Source organism: Ammospiza caudacuta, chromosome 2, assembly GCF_027887145.1.
Source record: "Ammospiza caudacuta isolate bAmmCau1 chromosome 2, bAmmCau1.pri, whole genome shotgun sequence".
Classification (NCBI taxonomy): Eukaryota; Metazoa; Chordata; class Aves; order Passeriformes; family Passerellidae; genus Ammospiza; species Ammospiza caudacuta.
Window position 1 is genome coordinate 38,799,330 of NC_080594.1, and position 5,990 is coordinate 38,805,319.

A 5,990-nucleotide genomic window follows, 5' to 3' on the forward strand; every position below is an offset into this window, starting at 1 on the left:
CATTTTGGACTCCATCAGAATTTCTGAGCAACATCAGGAGATGTGAAAAACTCCCTGGGAGCCGTCAGCCATTTCCATAATAACTTGTAAATAAGATCACAGTGACTTTTATGAACTTCTTTATGAAGTTATGCCAGCTTCTCCAGTACAACTTTGTCCTTCAGGATCTTTGTTAGACAAGTGTACTGGGCCTGGCTGGGATGGAGTTACCTTTTCTTCCTAACAGCCTGTGTGGAGTGATGCTTTGAAACTGTGGCTGAAATGGTGCTGGTAACACAAGAGTGTTTTGGCTATTGCTGCACAGAGCTTACAAAGCATCTGTGGTTTTCTCTCTTTCCTCCTCTGCCTATCTCAGCCAGCAAGTTGGCTGGAGGTTGGCAAAGGGTTGAAAGGGGGCACAGCCAGGACAGTTGATTCTTGCTGAAAAAAGGGACATTCCATGCCATATGACATCATGCTTAGCAGTAAAAGCTCAGGGGAAGGAGGAAGAATGAAGCATGTTAAGAAGAAATTCTTCACTGTGAGGGTGGTAAAGCACTGGAACAGGTTGCCTCATCCCTGGAAGTGTTCAAGGCCAGGCTGGATGGGGCTCTAAGCAACCTGCTCTAGTGGAAGGGGTTTGGAACTGGATGGTCTTTAAGGTCCCTCCCAATCCAAGCCAGTCTGTGATCCTGTGATTCTGTGAAGCTATGTTTGGGGTTATGGCATTTGTCTTCTCAACTAAGGCTGAGGTCCTCCTTGCCAAGAAGTAGCAAAACATGTGTCTGGCAGTGGGAAGTAGTAATAAATTCATTTTTTTCCCCCTGCTTTACCTGTGCATGCAGCTTTTGCTCTCCCCATTAAACTATCACTAGCTCAAACCACAAATCTTCTCAACTTCTTTCTGTTTTCTCCCCATCCCATGAGGGAGGGGAGGCAGTGAGCAGCTAAGGTAGGTGTCTGTTAGCCAGGGCCAGCCCACAACAGTCTGTTCCAAGTGCAGCATGGGGCCTGACATAACGGGTTCCATGTGAGCATTCTATCAGCAGTTTGTGTTGTTAACTGGCAGGTCCTGTGCTGGCCATGCAGCTTGTGTTCTTTACTGTATATCACAGTCCAAGGCTGTTTCTGCTGTTTGCTGTGGTGCTCACTGCTTTACTTCATGTGCCTGGACACCTTTGGAAAAAGGCAATGGCCTTTGGGAAAGGCCATGTGCCAGGGCTGGCGGACGGCCCTGGCACTGATGCTCCTCTGGTGCTGTGTGAGCTCCCTTGTGGGAAGCATTAGGGATTACACCTCCCTCTGCTCCCCTGGGATGGATCCTCTGCTCCTCTGGGCTGGATGTGTCCAGCTTTTTTTCATGGGCTCCCAAGTTCCCTGTAGATGACCATGCATGCTCTTTGATGATGTTCTCAAGCACTGTTGGATTGCTGTTGGGCCTGCAGAACCTGGCTTGGTCCTGGCACAAGAGTAAACAAAGCATAAAGCATTGTTGGTGAGGTGACAAAGAAATGTGCACCAACATGGCCACTTGGTGCTGGCAAGGTTTGTGGGAGGGTTTGGGAAGGTGCCTAGAGGCAGTGCCTAGAGCAGTTATCACTTTCAATAGCCTCAGATTTTACACTTGAACAGGCACCTGTTGAACTGGCTCACGACTTGAAGGAAGGTGCCTTGCCTAACCCAATGAGACCCAACAAATTCTGGCAATGTTTTTGGGCTTGGCCAAGCACCATCAGAGGAGGCAGGATGAGGGAGTGACAAAGAGACCAAGGAGGTGGAAATCGCTCAAGCCATAAACCCCAAGTTTTAAAGGAGCTGCAAGATCTGTGGAAAAATTACAGCCAGAAGCCAGATGAGCAGATTCCTGCCTGGTTGCTCCAATGTCAGGATACTGGGGTCTGCTGCCAGGAGTTAGCCAACAGCTGGGATCCCTAAGGAGAGACACTGGGACTGACAAAGGGAAGCCTTTGGACATAATTCTTGTTTTCAATGAAAGTCAGTTACTCCCTCAAGGATGACTTGGTACGATGCCTGGGCAAGTTAACCACCACTGTAAAGGCATCCAATGCCTGAGGGAAGTAGAGATGGGGGACTGCACCCAGTCCATGTTCAGAAGGTGCAAAAACTCACCAGTGCTGTATGCCAACACCGTGGGGCTGATGCACTGGACAGACCCCGAAGCACTAACTGCAGAGTGACAGTTCCAGTGGCTCCCAGGATTCAAAGAGAACTTCCCCTCCTCCCCCTGACCAAAGGTCTTGGTCTCAGCTGCCAGAGATGCCCCACAGAGTTGTCTCCGTCCTATCAGAGGGAAAGGGGGATCCAGGGCATGTCATGCCAGCCTATGGTTCCTCCTGCTCAATCAGGAGCATGAAAAAGTGGAACAATGTGCCCACATCAAATCTAGAAGCCTACATGCATGGACTGCAAAGAAAACCACTGCTACAAAGCACCCATCCAAGAACGCTGGTTTGATGGCCTGGCATGTGATCCACAGAAGCAGCAGGCTTTGTTGGACACTGCTGCACAGTGTACCCAAACATCATCTGATTACAAGGGAGCAGAATCTACCTGGATTTCTGGAGTGACCTAGACTGGGAATGTCAGGGTCAGTTATCCATAGCTTAGTGAGCCCATGAAACATCATGACATCTAGGGAAAGATGCAATAGGTGGATGGGCTTATGCTTGAGGGGTGCACCTGACCACCAAAGTATCACACAGCTGGTAGATGGAAGTTCTGTGAAGGGCAAGGAGAGGGTAATTCAGAAAGACAGGCAAGAGGAGTATCAAGCAACAAGCACCAAAGCCTTTTTTCACTAACTAATTTCCACACTAGAGTTGTATTGACTTTGCCTGCATGCAGGAGCTACATACTGAGATTTCACAATGGTGAGATGCTGATGCAGGGCTTGGGCTTCTCACTGCTACAAGATTACAAAGAACAAGCAGTAGCCTCTGCTGATAGAAGTCAGCATGTTTCCATCGACTGCAGCTACCTCACTGACTTAGACAAGACTTAATCAAATACATCTGCGATCCCTCTCCTATTATTCCTTCCCACTGGGGTCTCAATGTTATTCAAGACATCGACAAGGAGGAAAATCAACATCATGTCAACCACAGCTTCAAAGTCTGCCTGTCCACAGCCCATACTCCATCTAAATTTAATTTAGTAAGATTCATCTGAGCCTGATGTAAGTAAATTAATCATGCAGAGCGCTGACCTATCCTACCCCAGGCTCCCATACCCCACCCTGCATGTTTATTTGGAAGGTAATCCAATTTGCTGCAAATGTGCTTATCTAGTTGGAAAGCAAACTGTGATAGGTACCTTAGGAGGAAGAAAGCTTTCCAGGATGCCTGCCTCAGTGAATTCTCTTGTATGGGGAATACAGAATCTATTGTACTGTTGTTGTTGATCTGCTCTGGCATTATTCACCTGCTCCCTGCTCTTTGTCTCTGCATGTTTGTGAAGCACAGCTAAGCTCCTAAGCTCCAGTCAGTTCAAAACTGTGTAGAATGCACCAGCCCTTCTCTCTGTGTTTCCCATAAAGAGCTTAAGCAACTCTGGAGAGCTGCTGGGTAACAACCTCCTACCTGCAAGGTACCTTTAGCAAATGAGAGTGAAATCCTTAGAGATGTTGGCTAGCACGATGCTGAAGCACAAGAGGCCACTGAGTAGCCAGCAGTGGCATAGCCTGGCTTTGTAATGCAGAAGAGTCATAGCACACTGACCTGAGTAAGAGACACTGTGGAGGTCTCATGTTCCTAAATATATACAATACCAGCCAATGCTGAAACAATTAGAGGACAAAATTATGATTAATAGCATCTTCTAGATGCAAGGTGTCTTCTGCCCCACTCCAGGCTGTTGAATCTCACTCACCTTTGCCTCCCAAGCTGTATCTTACACTTTGGCTTTGTCTCACCAGTGAGGTAAGAGAGGGATCAGAGCCAGTTCTGTTTCCCAGCAATACTCCCCTCTTAACCCCTGAGGTGAAGCAGAACAGAGCTGTGAGGGGGTCTGCTCATGGATGCTGGGGCAGGGATGATAGATGGATGGTCCCAACACCAGGCAGAGGATGTGTCTTGTTATTTCCCCTCTTTCCAACCATCTCACTGGTTTCAACATTTTTCTCTTGGTGGCGCACATCCACTTGTCTTTCCTATTTTCAGAGGAGACCCTTCTACCCTACAGCATCCTTGCAGAGTACGGCAGCATGCAAGTAATCCCTGCTGCAGACCCTCACCCAGACAAATGGACTGATAATATCGAGATGTGTGGGTTGTGTGCGTGCAAAAGCTGTAGAAAAGCCAGCTGAGAGCATAGAGCAGTGGCTGTCCTGCACCGAATACGTACAAATGAGAATAAAACAGAGCAGAAGGAGGAACTGATCAGAACCGAGTCCCGTTGCCAGCCGATCCGGCTGTAGGCTGCTGCCCTCCGACGGCGAACCGGGAGAGCATTCCTGATGAGCAGCTCTCTGTCTTGCTGAAACCTACCGAGTTCAGCTGCTGGCTCCGGCTGACAGAAATCACAGCTTCCAAACACCCAGTTTGCCATCTCGCTGTTTGTCTGAAGTGGAAAATCAGCACCCTGGGGCACTCAGCCTTTCTGCGCCGCCAGGGAAGCTTTTGTGGATGGAAAGAACTGTGTGCTGCTCAAGGAGCATTTGCCATCCTGAGCCTGCGTGTGACACTGTTAGCGTTTAACAAAAACATCCCTGCAGAGAAGGCGCCGATCTGCGGCTCCTCTCCCTTACTGACAGCTCTTTGTTGCTATTGTTGGGGTTTGTTTCCAATGTCTGTATCTCGGCAACACGGGAGCTGTTGATTCATGGGCCCATGAGAACCTCGTGAAGTTCAGCAAGTGCAGGGGGCTGCATCTGGCGGGGCAATCCCATATATGAGCACAGACTGGAAGAGGAACTTACTGAGAGCAGCTCTGAGGAGAATGATTTGGGGGCTCTCATGTATAGAAAGCTGAACACAACCTGGCAGTGTGTGCTCATAGCCCAGAAAGCCATTTTGTCCTGAGCTGCAGCAAAAGCAGCGTGGGCAGCAGGGTGAGGGAAGGGATTCTGCCCCTCTGCTCTTGTGATAGCCCACCCAGAGTGCTGTGTTCCAGCTCTGGGGATCTCAACACAAGAAGAAGGATGTGGTAGTGTTGGAGCAAGTCCAGGGGAGGCCACAAAGATGACCAAAGGGCTGGAGCACCTCTCCTACAAAGGCTCAGAGAGTTGGTCACGTTCAGCCAGGAGAAGGCTTAGAGGGAAACCTCACTGCGGCCTTCCAGCACCTTGAGGGGCTTGTGAGAAGACAGAGACTTTTTAAACGAGCCAACAGTGACAGGACATGTGTCAAGGGTTTTAAACTAAAAGAGGACAGGTTTAAATTAGATATTAAGAAGAAATTCTTTACTGTGAGGGATGCCAGTCAGTGACACAGGTTGCCCAGAAAAGGAGATAACTCTGAGGTATTAGATACAAACATCATATCCCTGTACTGCCCAGTTACTTCCCTGGTGAACGAAGAAGTTAATTCATCATGAATATTAGACTTGCATGTATTTAAAAAAAAAAAAAAATTAGCTTTCTGTTCACACAAGCCATTGAGATTTGGATTAGATATAAGGAAGAAATTCTTTACTGTGAGGGTGGTGAGGGACTGGCACGTGTTGCCCAGAGAAGCTGTGGATGCCCCATCCCTGGAAGTGTTCGAGGCCAGGGATAGGGCTTTGAGCAAGCTGGTCTGGTGGAAGGTATCTCTGCCCACGGCAGGGGTTTGGAACTAGATGATCTTCAAGCTCGTTTCCCTGGCGTCACAGAGCGGAGCAGCCCCCGCGGTGCGGCACCGGCTGAGGCCGGACACGGCCGGACATGGCGGCCAGAGCGCTGCGCTCCTCCCATCCGCACGGGGGCGCTGCGCCGCCGCCTCCTGCCGAGCCCTGCCGTGCGGCCGCGACTACAGTACCCAGCATGCCCCGCGGGACCGCCCGGAAGCGGCAGT